Here is a 26,431-nt window from a genome sequence, read left to right as displayed (position 1 = left end):
TCAACATCTCTAAAAGTGAGAATTGCTCCGACTTACTGGATGTTTACTAAGGCCAGGCTTACCTCTTTTTGCAAGCATTCTTCAATTAACAAAATGTAATATCTCAATGTGGTGAGGATCATATGCGTTGGAATGAGATCATCTTGGGCTTGAGGATTACATGAGTCAATGTCTTTAAGAGCCTTAGCACAATGTCTGCCCATAGAAAATGTGATTTCTACCTGCTATGATATCCACGCCCTTATACAAGAGTTGTTGCTTTTGCCTTCAATTTATAGGTAAAGAAACCAAGGCCTACAACAATTATGTGACTTGCCTAGAGTATATGATCAAGCCGCGATTTGAACCTGTTTTCTTGGCAAGCTCAAGCTCTAGCCTATTTCTCTTTATTCAGTTTGAAGATGAGAGGCAAAAAAAAGGACATAAAACCAGAAAGAATGTTTTCATTTTCTACCTATTGAATATTTGATCAAATTACCTTGCCATGTGCCTGAATCTGTACTCTGTCTTTTTCTGTCTTTCTCTCTCTCTGTCTCTGTCTCTCTCTGTCTCTGTCTCTCTGTCTGTCTCTCTTTCCCTTGAACTCAAGGTCTAAATACTGTCCTTGAGCTTTTGTATTCCAGGCTATCACTATACCACTTAAGCCATAGTTCCACTTTTGGCTTTTTTGATGGTTAATTGGAGATGAGAGTTTCATAGACTTTCCTGCTCAGGCTGGCTTTGATCCACAATCCTCAGATCTCAAGCTCCTCAGTAGCTAGGATTACAGATGTGAGTGGCTGGCGCCCAGCCTTATAGCTCTTTAACAGCAACTGAGAAGATTATCCAGATGGAAAAGCTTGGCTATTTGTGCATGTAACATGGTTTAATAGGGTGCGGCAAAAGAAATATTTAAATGATTAAAATAGTGGGGCAAGGTGGCACATGCCTATAATGTAGCTACTAGAGATTTAGGCCAGCCCAGACAAAGCTAGTGAGACCCTACCTAAAAAACTAAACAAAGCAAAGCAAAGCAAAACAAAAACCAATTTGAACCAATGTAGTAGCTCACACCTATAATCCTAGATAATCCAGAAATGAACATTGTTGAGTGCTTGGTTCAAGATTAGGGATGTCAGCACCAGCCATATTGCCTCTTGATTCCCAACTTCCAAGTTGGCTGCTTTCCAATAGGCAGAAATTTTATTATTTGTGTATTTGTTTTGGGATAAGTTTTCACTATGTGGCCCATAAAATCCTCCTGCCTCAGCCCCTAACTTAATTTTGTTGTTGTTGTTGTTGGTCGTGGGGCTTGAACTCTATCCCTCAGCTTTTCAGATCAAGGCTAGTGCTCTACCACTTGAGCCACAGCGCCACTTCCGGTTTTCTGAGTGGTTAATTGGAGATAAGAGTCTCACAGACTTTCCTGCCCAGGCTGGCTTTGAACTGCTTTCCTCAGATCTCAGCCTTCCTGAGATTACAGGCGTGAGCCACCAGCACCCAGTTTAATTATATTTAAACATAAAGTTCTGTGACATTAAGTATATTAACAGTATTGCATAACTATCACTACCATCCACCTGCAGAACTTTGTCCTCTATTTTAACTGAAACAGTGAGGAAATCCCTCCCAACCTCTCTCACTCCTTTACTCCCTCCCTCCCTCTTCTTCTGCCTCTCCCTCTTCATCTCTGTCTCTGTCTGTTGTCTCTGTCTCTGTATCTCTCTCTCTCTCTCTCTTTCTCTCTCTCTCTCTCTCTCTCTCTCATGTCTCATTATGTTACCAGTACTTCACCATGTAGATTGTGTGGCCATGGTAACACAGGGGTGGGTCTCAGAGCCACTGCATTTACTATGGTCCCTTACTCTGCTTATAGTTGGAAATATGTGAGTCCTTACAGCTTCCTCTCCTATGCTCAGTCCTTGGACTATTTCAGGTGTTGTGGACTCATTCCTTTTGGGGTAGCATACACTTAACAGGTAGTGAGTAGGTGCTCAGAAATGATTCATGAGGGACTGGGAAGGTGGCTCAGTGGTAGAGTGCTTGCCTTGCATGCATGAGGCCCTGGGTTCGATTCCTTAGCACCACATAAGCAGAAAAAGCCGGAAGTGGCGCTGTGGCTCAAGTGGTAGAGTGCTAGCCTTGAGCTGAAGAGCTGAGGGACAGCACCCAGCCTGAGAGTTCGGGCCCCACTACCAACAAAAAAAAGAAATGATTCATGAAACAAACAAATGCATTTTCAGCTTTCCAGGCATAGCTCCCATACACTACAAGGGGTATGCATGTCACATGATTATTGAAGAAGGCAGGTTAGCAGGCCACATTCTATCTACCTGATCAACAACCTTGCTCAGAAATATGGAGGTGGGAGGAGAAAAGGACTGTGGTAGATTAAGAAGGAGCAAGAGATGGGATGAATTTGGTCGATGTATATTATGTTCATGTGTGGAAATATCATAATGAAACTTTTGTACAATTAATATATGTTCATAAAAATTTTTAAAAATTGCTGAATATTTTGCATCCTAATTCTAGCTACTCATGAGGCTAAGATCTGCATATCCAGATTCAAAGCCAGATGGGGCACACAAATCTGGGGGACTTTTTTTTTGTCGGTTGTGGGGCCTGAACTCTGGGCCTGGGCACTGTCCCTGAGCTCTTCAGCTCAAGGCTAGCACTCTACCACTTGAGCCACAGTGCAACTTCCAGCTTTTTCTGCTTATGTGGTGCTGAGGAATCAAACCCAGGGCCTTGGGCTTGCAAGGCAAACACTCTACCAGCCCCTCAAGGGGACTCTTGTCTCCAGTTAACTAGTAAAAATCCAGCACTGAGCTGGTATTAGATGGCTCACACCTGTAATCCTAGCTGCTGAAGAATCTGAAATCTGAGGATATAGTTTAAAGCCAGCCTCTCCCAGCATGTCTGTGAGACTGTTACCTCCAGTTAAGCACCAGAAAGTGGGAAATGGAGCAGAGGCTCAAGTGGTAAAGTACTAGCCTTGAGCAAAAAGAACCAAACACAAAAAACAGAAAACAAAAATTAAGGTAGAGAGCAAGGCCCTGAGTTCAAGCCCCTGTACTAACACACATACAACAACAACAACAAACAAACAAACAAACAAAAACCCCAAAAATCCTTTTTACAAAAGAGAAAATTAGCCAGGAGAAATCTTCCTTTCCCCTGAGGAGTAGGTATGCTGTGAATAATTACCAGGACCAGGTCACATCATCTTTTTCTCCCTCATTTGTGTTTAGAAATCTCCTCTGCATTAAACTTTAAATTTAGTCACAAAAAATGCAAAAGAGAGAAGATTAGAACACAGACCTGTGAAACAGAGAAAAGCCCACCAAAGATAAAGGGAAAGGACGGTGGCCTGCGCAAGGAGACAGCTCAGCATGTAACCCGCTCCGCCAGGCAGCACTTCAATCTTGAACTTCTGCCTTCCAACCTGTGAGAAAACAAAGTTCTTTTGGTTAAGCCTCCAAAAACAACAAAAGAAACTAATTAGTAATTACCTTGGAGGGGCTTTAGCTTTTTTGTATTTGTTTGTTTTTGTGTCAGTTCTGGGGCTTCAATTCAGGGCCTGGGCACTGTCCCTGAGCTGCTTTTGTTCAAGGCTAGTACTCTACCACTTGAGCCACAGCACCACTTCTGGCCTTTTTTGTTTGTGTGGTACTGAGGAATCGAACCCAGGGCTTTATGAGTGCTAGGCAAGCACTCTACCACTCACTAAACCCCATTCCCAGTCCCTTAGCTTCTTTCTTTTTTTTCTTTATTTTTTCGGTCGTGGGGCTTGAACTCTGGGCTTGGGCGCTGTCCCTGCACTCTTCAGCTCAAGGCTAGCGCTCTACCACTTGAGCCACAGCGCCACTTCTGGTTTTCTAGTGGTTTATTGGAGATAAGAGTCTCATGGACTTTCCTGCCCAGGCTGTCTTTGAACTGTGATCCTCAGATCTCAGCCTCCTGAGTAGCCAGGATTACAGGCTTGAGCCACCAGTGCTTGGCTTTTTTTTTTAATTTAAACTTTTTTTTTCATTGTTCTTTTTTTTTAAATATGTTTTTTTATTGTGAAAATACTGTACAGAGGGGTTACAGTTACATGAGCAAGGTAATGAGTACATTTCTTATCCAGCATTGTTGCCTCCTCCTTTGTTTTCCCCCTACCATCCCATCCCTCCCACCTCCTCAACTACCTCCCCCCCTCTAATTTAAACTCCTAAAGGACTAATACTCACATTTTGTTTATCTTGGGGTTTAAAGTCCTACAGGACTTCCCCCTCTCAGTCTGCTGCTCTCCTCAATCTACCTTCAAAATGGAGAAGTGCATGCAGGTTGAGGCTCTGCTCCCCAAAGACCATGAAGAACAGGGGAGCTCTGTGCTCACTGAGAACTGGACCCATACTCTGAGAACTTTCCGGAGCCCCTAGGCCACCCTGCACACTTCACAGAAAGGAAGGGGTTATATTAGTTCCCTCAACAGACTATTTGAATTTGTCCTAACTCTAATATACAAAGATATGAACCTTATTTGGAAACAAAGTAATTGTAGATGTAATAGTCCACCTTTCCCCTAATTTAATATAAAGAATATCGTTGTTGTTGTTTTTTTGCCAGTCCTAGGGCTTGAACTCAGGGTCTGGGCACTGTCCCTGAGCTGCTTTTGCTCAAGGCTAGCATGCTACTACTTGAGCCACAGCACCACTTCTGGCATTTTCTGTTTATGTGGTACTGAGGAATCAAACCCATGCTAGGCAAGCACTCTACCACTAAGCCACATTCCCAGCCCAAAATGAAGAGTATCTTTATTAAAGGGAAACTTGTAGGCACTGGTGGCTCAAGCCTGCAATCCTAACTTCTCAGGAGGCTGAGAGCTGAGGAACTGCAGTTTAAATCCAACCCAGGAAGACAAATACAAGAAATTCTTTTTTTTTGGGGGGGGGGGTCTGGTCATGGGCCTGGGCGCTGTCCCTCAGCTCTTCAGCTCAAGGCTAGCGCTCTACCACTTGAGCCACAGCGCCACTTCCGGGTTTTTTTTATGCTTATGTGGTGCTGAGGAATCGAACCCAGGGCCTCATGCATGCAAGGCAAGCGCTCTACCACTGAGCCACCTTCCCAGTCCCCTAAGAAATTCTTATCCCCAATTAACGGGGGAGGCGGGAGATGGGGGGGAGCCAGAATGGCCCAACTGTTAGAGTGCCAACCTTGATCAAAAGAGCGAAGTGAGAAAGTGAGGCCCTGGGCTCATGCCTCAGTACTGGCACCAAACCTGTAATCCCAGCCACTTAAAAGGAAGGTTATAAGTTTAAGTTTGAGGCAGCGTGGGCAAAATTAGTGAGGTCCTTACTCAAAACCAAAACACAAATGGCTTGAGGTTGTTGTTCAAGTGGTACTTACTTGGCATGCATGAAGCCCAGAGTTTAAATCCCAGGAACAAAGGGGAAAGGGGTAAAATAGGTAAGACACACAGGAAGAAAACCCAGAGAAGACAAGGGAGTTTCTGGGACAATGCTTCTGGAAAATCAGGAAGACTCAAGATCTCCAGCAAACCTCCTATAGCTGAAGAAAGACACAGGATAGATCACCTCACAGCCCTTAGATGTAACCAATCCTTAGATCTTGACCCTTGACCTTGGACCTTGGACGTGTAAACTCCAGAACTACAGGATATCTTTCTGTTGTTTAAGGTGCTGTTTTTAGTATTTTGTTAAAGCAACCCCAGAACACTGACATAGAAAGCAGAACCAGAGCCGGGTACCAGTGGCTCACACCTTAATCCTAGCTACTAAGGAGGCTGAGATATGAGGATCCCAGTTCAAAGCCAGCCTGGACAGGAAGTCTGTGAGACTCTTATCTCCAATTAACCACCAGAAAACCAGAAGTGACACTGTGGTTCAAGTGGTAGAGTGCTAGCCTTGAGCAGAAGAGCTAAAGGACAGCACCCAGGCCCAGGTTCAAGTCCCACCACTGACCAAAAAGGAAGGAAGGAAGGAAGGAAGGAAGGAAGGAAGGAAGGAAGGAAGGAAGGAAGGAAGGAAGGAAGGAAGGAAGAAGAAAAGAAAGAAAGAAGAAAAGAAAGAAAGAAAGAAAGAAAGAAAGAAAGAAAGAAAGAAAGAAAGAAAGAAAGAAAGAAAGAAAGAGAAAAAAAGAGAAAGAAAGAAACAAAGCAGAACCAGAACCAGGGGCCAGGTACTGGTAGCTCACACCTGTAATCCTAGCTACTCTGGAAATTGAGATCTGGGGATTATGGTTCAGTGCCAGCCCTGGCAGGAAAGTCTGTGAGACTCTTATCTCCAATAAACTACCAGAAAACCAGAAGTGGCATTGTAGCTCAAAGTGATAGAGCACTAACTAGCCTTGAGCACAAAGAGGCTCAGGTACAGCACCTAGGCCCTGAATTCAAGCCCTATAACCAACCAAAAAGAAGGAGGAGGAGGAGGAGGAGGAGGAGGAGGAGGAGGAGGAGGAGGAGGAGGAGGAAGAGGAGGAAAAGAAGAGAAGAAGAAGGAGGAGGAGGAAAGCAGAACCAGATGCACATGTTAATGACTGTGACTAGTTACTTGTCAAGGAACTCAATATGATTACATTCAAGAAGATAAAGTTACTAGAAAATGCAGTTGCTTATCAGGAGCCCATTCTCATGGAGCCATACACAAATGTTGTCAAACAGCTGGTACCTTGTAAAAGGAGTCTCCTGTCAACAGGATAAAATTCCTGTTGGCATAGGATGCATATTTGCCTCAAACAACAGCTCCCTGTGTCTGTAGCAGTCCACCTATACAAACAAGGAAATACAGCTGGAGAAATGAGAAAACACATACGTCACAGAAAATCCCCTGAACGTGAATGAAGACAAGACTAGGTGAACAGTGACAAAGCGGAGCTGGCTCATATAGAAGCTAGCCCTTTGAAATGTTTGACATTTTCCTGGAAAAGTGGTACTCAGGTACATGTAAAAAGAAAAGCACAGAATAGCAAGGCTGGAAGGGAGCTTGGAGATAATCTCTCTACCCAGTTTTACCAGTAGAGGAGACTGACAGCCAGAGAAAGAAAAGGATTTGTCCAAATTCACACCTCAGCAGGTTGCTGCTGGGAGCCCAGAACCCAGCGATTCTGAGCTCAAGTCAATGAGTCCTTCCTTCCTTCCCTTCCTCCTCTCCTTTTCTTTTCCCTTCCTTTATTCCTCCACATCTCTGTGACTGCTTCCTGAGACAATCAAGCTCACTGAAAAAGTAATGTGTTAGTTGGACACCAGTGGCTCACACCTATAATCCTAGTTACCCAGAAGGCTGAGATCTGAGGATGGAGTTTAAAAGCCAGCTCAGGTAAGTTATGAGACTCCAATTAATTATTAGAGAGCTGGAAGTGGAGTTGTGGTTCGAGTGATAGAGTGCCATCCTTGAGTGAAAAAGTTAAGGACTCGCCCACACTCACCCACCCACCATTGTCTTCCACTAGTAAGATCCAGCTTGCCACTGCTTCCAGATCTCTGGGATTCTTGGAAGGCAGCCTTTGTCCTCTCTTGCTGAACTGTACATTTGTTCATTATTCAAATTTATGCTAAGAGAGCTGAGGTGGGCGAGTATTATCCCCTAACCACACTGCCAGCTGATCTGTTATTCCAGAGGTGGGGATGGGGGGAATGTGTGGGGGGAAGACCCCACCAACTTGAGTCTTCCCTCCTTCCCATCCCCAGGATTCTTATACAATCAGTGATAATGGGACAGAAGAGTAATGGGGGTAGGGAACTGTAACAGCAGAAATGAGGAGCACCCACAACCTACCACAGATGTGAACACACCACACACACACATCCTGAACATGTACACACATGTACACACACTGAACACTCAGTCTCCTGAGTAGCTAAGATTACAGGTGTAAGCCACAAAGTCCCTGAAAGAAGGAGACAACTTCCTAAAGAATATCCAAGCTATAGGGCTGGGAGGGTGGTTTAGTGGTAGAGTGCTTGCCTAGCATGCATGAAGCCCTGGGTTGGATTCCTCAGTAATGCATAAACAGAAAAAGCCAGAAGTGGCACTGTAAGCAAAAGAAGCTGAGGGACAGTGCCCAGGCCCCAAGTTCAAGCCCCAGGACTGGCCAAAAAAAGAATATCCAAGCTATAGAATGTGGGTTTGGATCTGCCTCAGTCGCGACCTCGCTCAGGTCATCACACTTGTTAAGAGTGTGAGATGCCAATGGCAATGCCAGTCAGGCATTGGTGTCTCACACCTGTAACCCTAACTACTCAGGAGGCGGAGATCTGAGGATCAAAGTTTAAAGCCAGCCCAAGCAGAAAAGTTTGTGAGACTCTTATTTCCAGGTAACTAACAAAAACCCAGAAATGGATGTGTGGCTCAAGTGGTAGAACACCAGCCTTTAGCAAAAAAAAAAAAAAAAAGCTAAGGATCAGCATCCAGGCTCTGAGTTCAAGTACAAATAATAATTTATATGTTATTTATTTATTCTATACCAACACTAATACTAATAACAATAATAATACTAATGACTTTTAGTGTCAACATCTGACCCAAGGCTGTTGGTGGTATTCAGTGAGATGGAATACATAGAGCACTTTGCGCAAATGACTTCTTTTTTTGGGGGGGAGGGGGTTGGTCGTGGGTCTTGAACTCTGGGCCTGGGCACTGTCCCTCAGCTCTTCAGCTCAAGGCTAGTGCTCTACCAATTGAGCCAGAACACCACTTCGTTTTCTGAGTGGTTTATTGGAGATAAGAGTTTCACAGACATTCTTGCCCACGCTGGCTTTGAACCGTGATCCTCAGGTTTCAGCCTTTTGAGTAGCTAGGATTACAGGTGTGAGCCACTGGTGCCCGGGATGACTTCTTGTCTAGGTTGTTATTATTATTATTATTATTTGTCAGTCCTGGGGCTTGAACTCATTGTCCTTTGAGTCTTTGTGCTCGAGGCTAGTGATCTACCACTTGAGTGACAGTGCCACTTCTGGCTTTTTCTGAGTGGTTTATTGGAGATAAGAGTCTCATGGACTTTTCTGCCTGGGCTGAGTTTGAACTGGGATCCTCAGATGAGCCACCAGCCCCCAGCTAGGTCAATTTTTGTAGAAACTGCTGCATGCTGGAATTTCTGATCAATCCCACTGTTCAGCTCTGAGTTATAATAAAAATGGAGGCAGTGAAACATAACGTTCCTCCCTACTCCACTCCCACTCTCCAAAAGGCTCTTGCTGAACTGCCAGTCTTTTCTCTTTCTTCCCTCCTCAAGAATCAAATTGAGCTACCCTTCTCTTCCAGGATCAGATCCAAACTCCTCAACGTGGTATACAAGCCCTTCATCCTTGCCTGGCACCTGGCAGACCATGTGCTCGATCCTCACTCATTGGCTTGTTACTCTGACCACTACGCAGTGTCTTTGAGCATTCTCTCCTTCCCTACCTCCTGGGATGCCCTTCTTCCTCTCGTCTGGCTCAGTGCTCCTCAGAGTGTGGTCCCCAGGCCCTAGCACCAGCATCACCAGAGTACTTAGAAATGCAGTCCCCAGAGTCAGACACACTGGGCACTGGGAGGGGCCATCTGTGTTTTGTTTTAGGCCATCTGGGTGGTTCTGATTCATGCTTCATTCAGTTGCTGAACCTCTGACTGGCAAGGGTACTCTCAGGCAAGTTCAGGGGCTTGGCTGCTAGTCCATCCCAGCTTCCTGTTGCCCTTTATAGCCGCTCCCTGCCCTCTGTGTTCATAGGGCTCTATGCATCTCTAACACTCAGAGGCAAAGGCTGACTATCTATCGACGAAGTCTGAAGACAAAGGGACTGCCGTACTAAGAGATGCAGGTGTCTCCAAAGCTCTGAGCCTTATCTGTGGCTTTGGCACAGTGGCTCTGTACACAGGTCTCAGCAAATCCTGTTGATCTTGTTGCTACTTTTTTTTTTTTTTTTGCACCAGACCTGGGGTTTGAACTCAGGGCCTGGGCACTATCCCTCAGCTTTTTTGCTCAAGGCTAGTACTCTACTACTTGAGCCACAGTGCCACTTCAGTTGTTTTCTGTTTATGGGGTCCTGAGGAATCAAACCCAGGGCTTCAAGCATTCTTCCACTAAGCCACATCCCCTTCCCCGTGTTGCTACTTTTATGATCCTCTCTCCCCTCACCAGGGAAAGCCTAACACATTTAAGTCTCCCTCTGCTCCAAGACCTAATACAGAGCCAGAAACATGACAAATGTCCATCAATACTACCCTTCTGAGAACTATAGAGCTTTGAGTTTTCAAAGCGCATCAAATCCTAGAACCGTAGAGCAAGGACAGAAATGTGTGCAGACAAAGCCTCTTGGAGAGTTGATTCATCAACTCTGCCTCTCATTCCCCCAAATTCAATTCATATTTTCTTCCCAATCTCTCAGTGGCTAGAAATTCCCTGAATTTCACACATTTTATTCACATCGTTTTGCATGTTATTCTGTTGGCATGAGACAAGAACACCTAGTTTACCATCTTTTTTTTTTTGGGGGGGGGGTCTGGTCGAGGGGCCTGAACTCTCGGCCTGGGCGCTGTCCCTCAGCTCTTCAGCTCAAGGCTAGTGCTCTACCACTTGAGCCACAGCGCCACTTCTGGCTTTTTTTTTCTGCTTATGTGGTGCTGAGGAATCGAACCCAGGGCCTCATGCATGCAAGGCAAGCGCTCTACCACTGAGCCACCTTCCCAGCCCCAAGTTTACCATCTTAACTAGTTTTAAGCTCAATCGTGTTAAGCATAATTCCTCTGTACCAGTTTTAGTAGGGCAAAAATAATGATCAAAATGAGTAGAAAACAAGATTGGCAGTACAACAATATTCATCGCATCTATTCTGAATTTTGGACCTCTCTAAGGGATATGCGTGTCTACCTCTGAGAATTTATAGTTCTGTGCTGTTGATGGCTCCAGGAATCCACCGGAGTATTGTAGCAAATCCTCGTTAAGAGGGACTGGTGGTAACAATTTTAGCTAGCATTTATCCAATGCTGACTAGATCCCATGTAGTATGCTAAGTGTTTCCAAACACATCTCATTTAGTACTGACATCACCTCTTGGAAATGAATATTATTACTATCTCCAGATTGCGAAAGAAAAATGACAAACCAGGCGCTGGTGGCTCACGCCTGTAATCCTAGCTACTCAGGAGGCTGAGATCTGAGGATCGAGGTTCAAAGCCAGCCCAGGCAGGAAAGTCCTTGAGACTTTTATTTCCAATAAACCACTCAGAAAACTGGAAGTGGCGCTGTGGCTCAAGTGGTAGAGCTCTAGCCTTGAGCTGAAGAGCTGAGAGACAACGCCCAGGCTCAGAGTTCAAGCCCCACGACCGACAAAAAAAAAAACAACAAAGAAAAAAAAGATAAAAAGAAAAATGATACACCAAAAGAAATACAATCTCTTGCTCATGAGCCACACACCTCGGGATTGGACCTCAGAGCCTCCATGCTGAAGCCTCAGATAGGGCTCAGAGCTTTGGAAACACCTGCAACTCTTAGTATGGCAGTCCCTTTGTCTTCTGACTTCGTTCACAGATAGTCAGACTTTGCTTCTGAGTATTATCAAGGGTCCATGCAACCTCTCTCCATCAGGCCTCGGCAAGCTGAGCCTGTGCTCTGCCTCATGGAATCACAGGTTCTTGTTAACAGGACTCTGGGTAGAGTCTTCAAGGTGACATTTGACCCCTCTGTGGCCAGCCATACCTGTACCTGTTTCCCTTGCTAGGCTTTAGTGTCCAAAGCTGTCAAGTGGGAACAGTCAGGTCTACCATCCCTTAAACTTTGTCAAGCCAAATGTATTTTGGAATCCACACCATTTCAGAGGTTAGCAAGATGAAGCTCACATACTATGAGTTCCGTCACACCTCCGTGGAGTCGGGGATAGGACCTCAAATCTACTGTCCTTTGCAACAAAGGTTAGACTATTCACCCTCAGTGAGATAAATACAGACTCCCCCGTTGTTTCAGATTGGCTTTTATAACCAAAGACATTTAAAAAGCGGTTTCAATTCTTTTTTTGCATACAGGAATGTGACATTAAGGAACCTTGGATTTCTATTGCCTCCCAGGGTTCCTGCAAGGCTTAAATACACCTGAAGCTGTGACAGGACTTCTAGTGTGGGTTTTTGGCTGCTTGAGGCACATAGACACTTGATATGAGGTGATTCTTCTCTTCTCCTATCTTTCCCAAATCCTGCCCTTTTCTTAGGCCCACGCCAGGTTGTGGTCTTTGACTTTCCTGTTTTGTCTTGTTTGTTTGTTTCCAGTCTCGGGCCTGGGCACTGTCCCTCAGCTTCTTTTGTTCAAGGCTAGCACTCTACCACTTGAGCCACAGTGCTATTTCCAGCTTTTCATGTATGCTAGGCAAGCACTCTACTACTAAGCCACAGTATCAGCCTCCTGACTTTCCTGTTGATGATCCACCTCCTCATTGTGTTTGTCCTAGTCCCAGACTGGATTTCTTCACACCCTCCCATATCACTGGAGTCTCTCCAGATATGCATTTGTTTGCACTTGGTCTTGTAGCTTTGAATCACCCCTACTATTAGTAAAAGTGGCATTATCATTAGAACGGAGGTCAAAGCCCATTGTGGGTGTTCCCATGTTTCTTGGTAACTTGGCCTGTACCATTTTATTAGGACTGCTTGAGGTAAAACCATCCCTGCAGTTAGGTGTTTTTCTTGTAAAAGCATGGTCACACACCAGCCAGAAAAAGTTCTAGAAAGCCAAGTGTGATCATGTCGCTACAAGAGAGCCCACCCACACAGCCCTCTCTGGCCGACAAGGAGAAACGATAAACAGCTGGGTCTATCTCTTTATCCTTTGGGGAATCAGCCCACTCCGGGTCCTTACCAGTCACGCATGGCCTGGCGGGTGTTTGGGGAAATGTCACTGCCAGACACAGAAGTGTGGGGAGGGCCGAGGCCAGGCGTCCCCTGTGTGCCCACGTCAGCCTGCCGCAGTATTGTTGTGGCTGTTAGGACAATACTGCATCATGGAATGGGAAAAGTCCTTCCCTGATGTAAGCCATTATTATGTGGGCCCTGGGCTGGCCACAGACAGCACGTGGGTAGTGAGGCCTCAGTCTTGTTATTTCAGCCCCAGGGGTGAAAACATCCGAACAGTGGAATCTTTTTTTTCTTCTTCTTCTTTCCCTTGTTCCTGGCTCCGGTCTCGGAATGCACAGACTTTGGATACACCGTTGTTTGCCTCCACCTATCACCACCCCAAGCACAGGGGCCTCCGACGGCGCAGGGCGCTGAACTCCCGCCTGCAGCTTGGCATCCCCCTCTTGGCCTGGGCCCAACGCTTAGCGAGCGAGGGAACCTAGCTAGGCAGCCTCGGGAGCGCGGGTCTGGGTTGGCGGAGGCTGATGGGAGGAGGAGCCGAGCTGGGCCAGCCAGCCTGGGGGACCACCAGCCTGGGTTCCCGGGCAGCCAGCCTGGCTCTGCGCGCTTGCGCCCCTGCTGGCGCTGTCCGGAAGGGCAGGCGGGAGTCCCGGCTTCCCGGGATGAGGCTGATTTTGGTTGTTTTGTTTGCCGGCTTTGATGGGGCCGAGCTGGGGCCTCTTCAGAGGAATGTGGACCTGTCTGCACCCGAAAACCAAAACCCTGTCCAAGGGGCGGGGCCTGGCGGCGGGCAGAGCGGCCTCCCCCCCCCTCCCCTGGGCGGACGCGGGCCTCTGGAATGGGGCCTGGCGGAGTGGGCACTGCGGGCGGCTCCCGGCTCGGGGCCAGCACGCTGCTTTCCCACGTGTGCGCACGCGCGCGCGCGCGTGTGGGCTTCCTTGGAACCGAGGCTGGGGAGGATGGAACTGGGAGAGACTGGCTTCTCTGTGAGCGTCGCCGCGCGCTGCCCAGAGCCCCAGTTGGCAGGGCCTTGGCTGGAATTCGCAGGGCCAGCCCCGATGGGCTGACTCTTGACGGTTTTTGTTGTTGTGTGGTGTTTTGTGCAAGCACTGGGGCTGGGAGCTGACTCTGAGCTCTTGGGCTCAAAGCTGGCACTCTACCACTTGAGCCACAGCTCCACTTCCTGCTTTGTGTGGTTAATTGGAAATAAGAACCTCCCAGACTTCTCCTGCCTGGGCTGGTTTGGAACTGCGAAACCCAGATCTCAGCTTCAGGAGCAGCTAGGATTGCAGGCATGAACCACCAGGGCCCGGCCTAAGTCTTTACTTTCCACACGTTCTGGTTTCTGGCATTCACCACCTACACTGGCCTCCAATACTAGCAAAACGTGCTCCTAATCCACGCCACGATTTGAAGATGTAGAATGAAAGAAAAAGTGTCTTATTGCTTTATTTCCCCTTCTTGGGTTATTAATTTTACTTCTTTAGAAAAATCATTTTAAAATATGCCACATTAATTTTACTTCTTTAGAAAAATCATTTTAAAATATGCCACCTGAAAACTTCAAATAACTCATATTTCAATTAGACTACTCTCTTCCCCTACATCCTTTCAATATGCCATGTTTTCTTCCTACCCCAGGACCTTTGTACTTTCTCTCTTTTCTCTGCCTAGATATTTTTTTTTTTCCTTCCTGGCAGAACTTCCTTCTTCCTTGACAGTCAGAAGCAACTCAGATTTCTCATACCTGACTAGTTACCAAGCAGTCCTTCTCTATCTCACTTATCATCCTTTCTAGCCTTTCACACTCACTCTGTTTTTCTTGTCTTCCCCTCCCCCATATGGGTGCAGTTCCCTGGACATTCCCCACAGCCCAGAGTAAATATATGTTGAATAAATGTTGAAAGCCTCCTCTCAGGGGTGACTCCTTCAAGTGCCTTTGCTTGTGGCAAAGCCAAAATTCTAGCCTGTGTGCCTCAGGTAGACGGTCTTCTGGGTGCTTTGTTTGGCTTCTCTGCGTGTGTGTGTGTGTGAACGGGGAGGCTCTGGGGGATAAGAGGAGATATAGAGAAGCCAGTGTGACAGGTGATTGTAACATCTTTTGCTTTGGTTGGTTCACAGCTTTAGCGAGAAGGGGCTCCTGTCGGAGTTCTGAACCATGAACTTGGTTGGGTGACTTCCTCTGGAAGCCCCAGGGTCTCCTAAGGATTGACCTCCAAAGGCTCTTCCTGCCCAAATGTGAGCATTTGAGTCTGGGAAATGGGGCCCCTCTTAAGAGCAATTGCTTTGCTCTGTACTCCGCTATCATGTTGTTGGCATCTCGACGTCTCCCATTAATCTTACCCAGCCTGTCTGCTTGGGGCAAGAGGTGTCCTGGTTAATTTAAATTCCTGGCTAAAGATCAACCAACCTGAGGATCCTTATTGAAAACCTAAATAGTATAGAAATCCATTATTTTTTTTTCCCCAGCTCTAGAAAGCTACTTGAGTGAACACAATTACATGTTTTTAGAAAAGATAGTAAAGTGACTTGGTTATTTCCCTCCCAGAATTAAAACTGAGCCCTGGAGCACTATCAAAGAGACCTCCGAGGATTCCCAAAGCTGTGAAACATAGCTGTGTGACTTTAGGCAAGGCACGCAGCCTTAGCCTCCAGTGTATCTGCTTGGTTGGGAAGTGGGGATAGAGGTAAGACCCCGCCACCCGGTATCCAAGTGCTTTCCACTGTGCCTGGCATGAACGAGTACCTGTGATTCATTACTATTGTCTCCAGTGCTTCTGACCAGAGCACTATGACTGAGCCACTTACTTACTTAGAGGAGGGACCGAGCAAGTCTCTGGTTCTGGTCTGCTTCTAACATGTGTTGAGGCCGTCATAGGCTACCACTCCCTGGCCTCAGTTTCCTCTGGGGAAGATGACATGGTCTGGCATGGTCCTACTTTGCATGCAGAGTTTAGAAGCCACTGGGTTGTCTAGATGCCTTGGGGTCTCTTCCCCCGTGGATATTGGGTGTCAAATTGGCTTTGGAAGGCCACACACCTCTCCTGGCCTGGATGGCCCCTTCCAGGGACCTCCCTAGGTGCTGGCTGCTGGCCCAGCCTAATAAATGTTGTCAACCAACCAGAGCATCCCTTTGCTGCAGCTGCAGCCAACCTCTGCGTGGGAAAAGCTGTCCTGTGACGCCCTCTAGAGGAATCATGGCTTCTTTCTTTGGAAGCCAGATGTTCAGGCTGCAGTCCTGAACTGACTCCAGCCAGTCTTAAAGAACCAGAAAAGTATTAAGCTTGCAAATGCAGGCAGGGCAAACTTGTACTTCATCAAGGCCTTCATGGGCCTCCTCCCCAGCCTCCTTGCCTCCATATTTCTCCCATCTATGCTTCTGTAAGCCACCTGCTCCAGCCCCTCCCTGTAGAATGCCCAAGTTCCTCTAGGAGGTCCACTCATAGGCCACACCAGACTCATTTCTTGCTGTGCTCCCACTCTCCTGGGCTGTTTCATCTATTAGACATTGAAAGTATAGCTTCAACAAGATTTATTCTGGGGCTGGGAAGGTGGCTCAGTGGTAGAGTGCTTGCCTTGCATGCATGAGGCCCTGGGTTCGATTCCTCAGCACCACATAAGCAGGGAAAAAAAGCCAGAAGTGGCGCTGTGGCTCAAGTGGTAGAGCGCTAGCCTTGAGCTGAAGAGCTGAGGGACAGCACCCAGGCCCAGAGTTCAGGCCCCACGACCGACAAAAAATAAAAATTTAAAAAAAGGAAAAGATTTATTCCAGAGCTTCTTTTTATATATGTATGTGTATTTTCCAAAAATTATTCTCAAAGTTGCTAATTTGAAATCAATAAATGTATAAAATGTCTACCAAAGGTAATTATGTCAACTGTCTTTGCAATCATCTTCCACTGTACACATACGTACACATATATCATTTAATGTGGGTTGGTCTTAATGTGCCTAATATAATGCGGTGGGACTTAAATAACACTGCCTGGGGCTCCAAGATATGAGGTCTTCCCTGCCCTTCACACCTTCCCAGAGCACATAATGCTCCTCCCTCAGGCTGCACGTTCCCCAAATCTCAGTGTTTTACACCTGCTGTTCCTCTGCTCTTCAGCTTCTGTTCTTCCTTTCCCCCTCACTCCTTACCCAATTTCATCTAGCTTGGTCCATTCTGATGAATCCTGCAACAGGCTTCTCAGGAACCACTTCCTCTGAGATGTCCTCTCTGATGTCCAGTTGGGACACTGTATCCAATGCCCTTTGCCCACATCCTTGAGGAGAACATGGCAGAAAGCCTCATGTCATTTACCTCATCGTTTACCTCACAGAAGTCTTCTCACTGGCATTGATGCCTTGAGGACCAAGGCTGAGTCACCTCAGCTCTGTCTTCAGCATCTGACTCTATGCCTGGGCCACAGTGTCTTTTCATGTAATAGCTGATGGATGAGGAAGGGAAAGAATGACAGCTAGATGATGAATGGATGGTGGGTGGATAGGATAGCTTGGTGTATAGATGTGTGGGTTGGAGGATAGGTGGGTGGTGAGTGGATAGAATGGATCAATTCGTGGGTGGATAAATGATGGACAGATGAATGGATGGATATACATGAGATAGATGGGTATATGGATACATGTATGGGTGGTTGGACCAGTGGAAAGTTCTAGTATTGGAGAATAGGAAAGGAAATGTCTGAATTCCCTGGTAAATTTGTCAGTAGCATTTTAGGCCCTACTTGATATGAATGTCTTCAGGGGATAAGAAACTCCTGGTTCTATTTATTTATTTATTTATTTATTTATTTATTTATTTATTTATTTATTTATTTATTTATTTATTTATTGGGTCCAGTTGTGGGGCCTGAACTCTGGGCCTGGGTGCTTTCCCTCAGCTCTTCAGCTCAAGGCTAGCGCTCTACCACTTGAGCCACAGTGCCACTTCTGGCTTTTTTCTTTTTGTTTATGTGGTGCTGAGGAATCGAACCCAGGGCCTCAGGCATGCAAGGCAAGCGCTCTACCACTGAGCCATCTTCCCAGCCCTCCTGGTTCTATTTATTTCATGTAACTTTTCTATTTTTTTTTTTTTGTTTTGCCAGTCCTGGAGCTTGAACTCAGGGCCTGGGCACTGTCCCTGAGCTTCTTTTGCTCAGGGCTAGCAGTCTACTATTGGGGTCACAGCGCCACTTCTAGCTTTTTCTGTTTATGTGGTACTGAGGAATCAAACCCAGGGCTTCATGCATGCTAGGCAAGCACTCTTCCACTAAGCCTTCTGTTGCTTTTCTTTTTGAATTATATTTTTGTGTTGGCTAGGGCTTGAACTTAGGGCCTCATGTTCTCCTTTGGCTCTTTCTCTCGAGGCTGGCACTCTATCACTTGAGCCATAACTGTACTTCTAATTTATTTTATATGTAAAAGGGCCTCCTATCATTCAAGGTCAAATTAGGACAATTTATGTGAACTATAAAGTTATTTTGATAGCTGAGTTATTGCTGCTCTTGTTTAAATCCCCTTCAGCAGGCTTGGCACTCAGTTCATGTTATCCCACACTTCACCTCCTCGCCAACCTCTCTGTTCTCTGGAGTCCCACGCACTAAGGAAGGCTTGAGCACCTTAGTGGCTCTAGTGGTCATGGCACTAATGCAGCACAGTGAACCTACTTTTTAACCAGTACTGAAGGTTCAACTCAGGGTTTCACACTCATTAGGCTGGTATTCTACCGCTTGAGCCATGTCTCCAGCCCATTATATTGCTGGTTAATTAGAAATAGAGTCTCAGAGACTTTTCTACCATGAGTTCCTTTGAACCTCGATCCTCTGGATCTTAGCCTCCTAAGTAGCTAGGATTCCAGGTATGTACCACTTGGTGTTCTGTTCTACATGAGCTCTGGACTCCAGTTACCAAGCAACCAGTTTTGGGGTGGAATGACATTCAAGGTTCACAACCAACAGGCTCCAAAACATGGCCAACTCTAGCTGTTGGATAATAATTTCAAGGGAGAAACAACTTGCAAGAGGAATCAAAAGAGGGAAACGAAACCTCATAACTGAAAAAGACCGACAAGATATGGCAATAAATTTGTTCCACCCAGCCGGGCACTGGTGGCTCACGCCTGTAATCCTAGCTACTCAGGAGGCTGAGATCTGAGGATCACGGTTCAAAGCCAGCCTGGGCAAGAAAGACCGTGAGACTCCTATCTCCAATAAACCACCAGAAAACCGGAAGTGGCGCTGTAGCTCAAGTGGTAGAGCGCTCACCTTGAGCTGAAGAGCTGAGGGACAACGCCCAGGCCCAGAGTTCAAGCCCCACAACCGACCAAAAAAGAAAAAAAAAAAAAATTTGTTCCACCCCTATTTTCATGTTTGAATGGATCTTCCTCTTATGTGTGAAAGATTCCTTTGAGTATCTTCTCTAGTGTTGGCTTGAGGGCTATAAATTACTTTAGGTTTTTGTTTATCACAGAATGTTTTTATTTGTCTTTTAGTTACTAATGATAGCTGAGTAGAGCATGCTGAGAGGCAATTGTTAACGTGAGTACTTGACATAAATCATTCCAAGCCCTCTGTGTTTACAGTTTCTGTGGAGAAATCTGTTGTTATTCTTATAAGCTTTCTCTCTTTTTTCAGCAGTCAATATTCTTTCTTTCTTCTCTATAGAGTTTTAACCATAATATGTCATGAAGAGGTTCTGTTTTGTTCTTGTCTGTTTGGAGTTCTAAAAGTCTCTTGTCTGTGGATGGGCTTCTCTTTTTCAGGATTTGGGAAATTTTCTCCTATTTCATTATTGAATGTTTCCTTTGTCTTTAGTTATCATCACTTTGCTTTCCTTTATGCCCATCATTCATAAATTTGGTCTTTTTTTGTCGTTTGTGGGGCTTGAATTCTGGGGCTGGGTTCTGTCTCTCAGCACTTCAGCACAAGGTGAGCTCTTTGCCACTTGAGCCACTGCGCCACTTCTGGCTTTTTCTGCTTATGTGGCGCTGAGGAATCGAACCCAGGGCCTCAAGCATGCAAGGAAAGCACTCTACCACTGAGCCACCTTCCCAGCCCTAAATGTGGTCTTTTAATAAAGTCCTGAAGTTCTTGTAATTTTCTTCAGTATTTCTTTAATTTTACTTTCTTCTATATTAATAAAATATTAACCCATGTAGTGGTGGTGTGTGTAAGTTCCTTTTCTTGTGTGTAGTGCTAGGGATTGAACCCAGAGCTTCATACACGCCAGGCAAGTACTCTACCACCAAGCTAAATTCTCCAGCCTAATTTTATTCTTTTATAACACAGAGTATACTTCATTATGTATATATCCTACATATTTCAATCTATTAGCCAAAGGACATCTGCATTGCTTCCATTTCTTGGTTATTGCTATGAATATTAGTGCACAAATATCTGTTTGGCTGTATGCTTTTGAATTTTTTGCAAATATATACATAAGTAGAAGTGTTGAGTCTTTTGTAATTCTGTATTTAGGATCACTAGACTATGCTGATAATAAACTATACAACTTGTGGGTGAGGACAGGAGGGAAAAACTGGGAAAGAGTGAAGGAAGGTATGACATTGTCCAAAAAGAAATGTACTCTATTATCTGACTTATGTAACTAATCCTTCTGTATATCACCTTTGTAATATCCATAAAAAATTAAAATTTAAGCTGGAAGCTAGTGGCTCATGCCTGTAATCCTAACTACTCAGGAGGCTGAGATCTGAGGGTCACAGTTTGCAGCCAGCTTGAGCAGGAAAGTCCATGAGACTCATCTCCAATAAACTACTCAGAAAACCGGAAGTGGCGCTGTGGCTCAAGTGGTAGAGTGCTAAGCCTTACACACAAAGAGGCTTAGGGACAGTGTCCAGGCCCTACATTCAAGCCCCAGGACTGGCAAAACAAATAAATAAAATTAAAAGGAATTATTTTTTGTGTTAATATTGGTGCTTGAACTCAAGACTTGGGATCTTTCTCTAAGCTATTTCACTCTAAGGCTGGTGCTCTACCACTTGAGCCACAACTCTACTTCTGGCATTTTGCTGGTAAATTGGAGATAAGAGTCTCACAGACTTTCCTTCCCAGGTATGCTTTTTACTGTGATCCTCAGATCTCAGCCTCCTGTGGAGCTAGGATTACAGGCATGAGCCACTAGAACTTGAAAATGTCTAACTTTTTTGTGTGTATGCCAGTCCTGGGACTTGAATTCAGGGCCTGGGCACTGTCCCTGAGCTGTTTTTTGCTCGAGGCTAGCACTCTACCACTTGAGCCACAGCACCATTTCTGCCTTTTTCTGTTTATGTAGTACTGAGGAATCGAACCCAGGGATTCATACATGCTAGGCAAGCACCCTACCACCAAGCCACATTCTAGCCCCTAAGTTTTTGAGGAACCACAATACCATTTTCCATAGCAATGGCAGAATTCTGCATTCCCAGTAGTTTGTACTAGAATCTCAGTGTCTTCACATTCCTTCCTACACATTTCTCATTTTGTTTGTTTGCTTGTCTGTGGTTGCTGATTTTTTTTTTATATAACAAACATTCTAAGGGGAGGGAAGAGGAGTATCTCATTATAGTTTTGCTTTGTACTTGTATAATTTCTACTGACCTGATGAAAATTTAAGGCTCCTGGTTTTGGCAAGCCCTTTCTCTGGGGGATACTTGTTCACTGACCTTGTCCTGACCCTGTAAAGGACCAGCCTATCCTTTAGGTGTCCAGCCTATAGAGTTGGCCATTTTATGAGCAGTCCTTTCCTCCTCTGCCTAAGTTCCCATCTTCTCTTAGATGGCTTGGATGGAACGCACCTACCAGATGTGTACATACTCCAACTAGTCCCTCTCTAGGCTGCGTCACATAGAGCGAGGCATTTGTCTGGAGGTGATATGAATTGGGTAGAAGACAAGATTTCAGTGCTTAATCTCTAGAGAAACGTGAGGACCTGCAGGCAGGTGCAGCACCCTGAGTGCTATTTCCAACTGGACTGCCATTATGCCATTTGGAGCAGAGATGGAACACTTTGATGAATTTCCCTCATGCTCTGATCCCACAAAAATTTATACTGGTCATAAGTGATATATTATGGAGCCCTGTGTAGGGACATAGAGGTTTCTAGGAGATAGATAGATAGATAGATAGATAGATAGATAGATAGATAGATAGATACCTAGATAGATGCAAGTACACTCACACACACACACACACACACACACACACACACACACACACACACACACACGCACACACACAGAGATGGTACATTTGAATACCCTTGATATGCAGTTGCCTAGAAACAGCCATTTATGTATGATACACAATAAGTATATTTTTCCATACCTAAAATCAGAATGCTACATATATTTATGAGGACACAGAATGCATGACATTGTGAAAGGTAGAGATAGGGACTCTGTAGAAATGCATGACAGAGAAACTAAGCTCACACATAGGATGTAGTTCTGGAGTGGTTTCTTTTTCCATATTCACATCTCGATCTCAGAAATAAGTTGCTGCACACAGCAGGATCTGTTGTTTGTATTTGATTCCAGCCACCTAAACAATATACCCAAACATTCTCACTGAAAGAAAATTTGAAGTGATACCAACAAAAGCCAACGTCTCCTTCAGCTATTGGTCTTAATTCCTGTTCCTTTTGGCAGACACGATGACCTCATAAGCTTTTTCTATCCCTTTATATACATACATGTAAATATTATCATTTAAAATACAAATCAGGTCATCATATTTTATATTACAATATGACTATTTTCTCTTAATGAATATGAGATTTTTTTTCAAGGTCTGAATAAAGAGTCTTATTATTACGACTGTTCTCTTTCAGAGCTGCATACTACTCCATGGCATGGGGTACTATGAGTGACTTCACCACCACACCCCATGAGAAAGATATTTAATGTGTTATCGACTATTCATTATTATAGTAATGCCATGATGAAATGTTTAATCATAGTACTCAGGGTCCCGTGGAAATAGTTCTTTAGAGGGAACTATGAAGGTTATAAACTCTCATGCCTCCAGGAACCAGGTACTGAACATTCACTAATGAGGTGAGAGGTGAGAGACATGAGAGTAAGAACACAGTGCATCACTCACCTTTGTGCCCTTGTGTCTCTTAGTGACTGTCACTGAGTTCTAGCTAACTCTTAGCCTATAGGTCATAAGCCTCAGTTTATTGACAATTATTCCATGATGTACTAGACATAAAAATATGAAATAATATGAAAATATTGATTTTGCTGTAATTTGAATCTTAAGTGGTACCTGAAAAGTTCATGGGTAAAAAAATCTGGTCCCCTTAGAATGGCACTATTGGGAGGTGGTGGAGGTCTTCAGGTCTTGGGGGTTTGGTTTGTTCTTGAAGGAGATTGTAGGATTCTAATCTCTCAGTCTCTCTGTCTCTCTCTGTCTCTCTCTCGTTCATTCTTCCTCCTCTGAGCTTTGTCCCTGAGCTTTTGTGTGAAGGCTGGTTGGTACTCTACTACTTGAGCTACAGCTCCACTTCTGGCTTTTTGAGAGTTAACTGAAGACAAGGATCTCATGGACTTTCCTGCTTGGGCTAGCTTTGAACTATGATCCTCAGATCTCAGCCTCCCAAATAACTAGGATTATAGGCATGAGCCAGAAAGAAGCCAGAAAAAGACTTCTTTTTCTCTCTTTATCCTACTAACCATAAGGTAGCTGAGCAGATTTTTGCCTTCACACACTTTCTGCCATAACAGACTACCAAGCCACAGCCTCAATAGCACTGGGGTCAACCATCTACCAGGATTTCCAAAACTATGAGCAAAATAAAACTCTTCTCTTTTAAGTCTACCTTATTATGGTAAGTCTATCCATTTCTTATGGTAATGAAAAGTGAATGCAGCACATATTCATCTTAAAAATAAAATACGCTAGGCATTGGTGGCCCGCACCTATAATCCTAGCTACTCAGGAGGCTGAGATCTGAGGATCATGATTCAAAGCCAACCTGGACAACAAAGTCCATCAGACTCTTATCTCCAATAAGTTTCTCAGAAAAAGCTTGGAAGTGGTGCTGCGGCTCAAGTGGTAGAGCACTGGCCTTGTGCACAAAGAAGCTCAGGGACAGTACCCAGGTCCTGAGTTCAAGTCCCAGAGTTGGCAAATAAACAAACAAACAAATAAATAAAAACACTGCAAACGAGAGAAAATACATCTGCAGACCAGACTTGTCCTGTAATCTGATGCCAGGCTGGCTGACCTCTAGAGAGTGGGTACTATGGGAAATGGCCTCTCCGAACTCAGTTTTGATTGGTGGTGATTGGACCCCGGTGCACAGACAGAAGCAGTAACGTTGGCAGAGAGGAACCATCCCTGGGGGAGCCAGTGTGGGGCTGGCCAAGCAGAATACTTCACCTGGTTTGGAATTCAGCAGCTCAGAAAAGGCTACACCCTGGTTCCTGGGAGATGGTTTTCTGGTCAGCTAAAAGAAGGACTTGGTAATGAGCAGACCTGGTTAGAGCTTGAGGAGGCTTTCTTGACTACAAAGGGAGGCTCTCTACCTTAGGGAATATTGCAGCTGAGATTCTCACCTCAGATAGAGGCTCAGAGGACAATTAAAGGGTTTTTGTTTTGGGGTGTGTGTGTGTGTGTGTGTGTGTGTGTGTGTGTGTGTGTGTGTGTGTGTGTGTGTGTGTGTGTGTGTGTGTGTGTGTGTGTGTGTGTGTGTGTGTGTGTGTGTGTGTGTGTGTGTGTGTGTGTGTGTGTGTGTGTGTGTGTGTGTTTCTGAAGACTGAACCTAAGATCTTGCACATGATTGGAAAAACAAATGCTTTTTACTTTGAGCCAGCCCCAACTCCTTAAAAAAAAATGTTGTTGCTTTCTCAGGTCAACTTTGCCTTGAACTTGCAATCCTCTCTGCTGGGAATACAGGCATACACTACCACATTAGCTATGATTAAGATTTCTTTCTTTCTTTCTTTCTTCCTTCCTTCCTTCCTTCCTTCCTTCCTTCCTTTCTTTCTTTCCTTTCTTTCTTTCTTTCTTTCTTTCTTTCTTTCTTTCTTTCTTTCTTTCTTTCTTTCTTTCTTTCTTTCTTTCTTTCTTTCTTTCTTTCTTTCTTTCTTTCTTTCTTTCTTTCTTTCTGATTTCTTTCTTTTAGACCAGATCTATCCACATAGCCCAGACTGACCTCCAACTCATTATGTAGCTGACTGGCCTCCATCTTCCAGTTCTCTTGTCCAAACTTCCCCAATAGTTAGGATTACTGGCAAGGACCACCATGCCCGGCTTAAAGATCTTTCAAGTCTCAAGATCATAATTCGGATTTAAGCTGAACTATTAATAATTAGCGCAGTCTTACTAGGTCCAAGAGGAATGAGACAAAAGTCCCCTATTTGAAGAGCATCTGCTCAGTGCCACACCTGCTGTGGTAGGTCCCACCACGGTTACAATCAAATCCAGTTCTCCCAGTGGTCCCACAAGGCAGGCTGGTGCACATACTCCTTCTGTTGATGAAGAAAATAAGACGCCACGTGACACTGGTAAGTTTTGAACATTCATTCCTCCTGACTCATAAAGTCTCTCTTTTTTTAATCTTTTATTTTTATTTTTAATTATTATTATTTTTTGTCAGTTGTAGGCCTAGGTGCTGTCCCTGAGCTCTTTTTGCTCAAGGCTAGCACTCCACCACTTTGCACCACAGCACCACCTCTGGTTTTCTGGTGGTTAACTGGGGATAAGGGTCTCATAGACTTTCTTGTCCAGGCTGGCTTTGAACTGTGATCCTCAGATCTCAGCCTCTTGAGTAGCGAGGATTACAGGCGTGAGCCACTGGTGCCAGGCTGCTTCTGCTTTTTCTTCTCCTTCTTCTCCTTCTCCTACTCCTTCTTTTACTTTTTTAAATCTTTACCATATATAGAAGAGCTAAAAATGATGACACTCATTTGGGTACATTGTCCTTTCTTGTAATAATATTTTACATTTTCATTCCCATTTGTTCCCTGATGATCTCTGTGCAAACTTCCAGGAATCATGTTTTGTTTTGTTTTGTTTTGTTTGTTTGTTTTGTCAGCCATGGGGCTTGAACTCTGGGTCTGGGTGCTGTCCTTGAGCTCTTCAGCTCAAGGCCAGTGCTCTACCACTTGAGCCACAGTACCATTTCTGTTTTTCTGGTGGTTAATTGGAGATAAGAGTCTCATGGACTTTCCTGCCCACGCTGGCTTTGAACCATGATCCTCAGATCTCAGCCTCCTGAGTGTCTAGGATTACAGGCATGAGCCACTGGCACCCAGCATCATCTCTGTTATCTAGAAAGATTTACTCCTTACTATTATTCAGGCAGATCAAGGGATCTCTACACTGGTATCTCTTCTACTTTTGGGCAAGAACGAAGATTTTTCTCACCTAGCATGCCCTATAGTGGTAAAGGATCAATTACAGTGTTTCTTCCTGGTCCTCATGGAAATCCCTGTTCTCCCCTGGAGAGAATTCTGTCTCTGCAAGTAGAGGTCCCCAACCACATCCGCTTAACAACTGAGAGGTCTGTGCACCTTCCCTATCAGGAAAATGGAAGTAGCAGCATACCATATCAGCGATGGAGCAGTGACTCCATCAAGAATTCAAGCACTAAGCCGGGTACCAGTGGCTCACACCTGTAATCTTAGCTAACAGGAG

Source organism: Dipodomys merriami, unplaced genomic scaffold, assembly GCF_024711535.1.
Source record: "Dipodomys merriami isolate MVZ:Mamm:240054 unplaced genomic scaffold, mDipMer1.0.p SCAF_11, whole genome shotgun sequence".
Classification (NCBI taxonomy): Eukaryota; Metazoa; Chordata; class Mammalia; order Rodentia; family Heteromyidae; genus Dipodomys; species Dipodomys merriami.
This window is presented reverse-complemented; position numbering follows the sequence as displayed.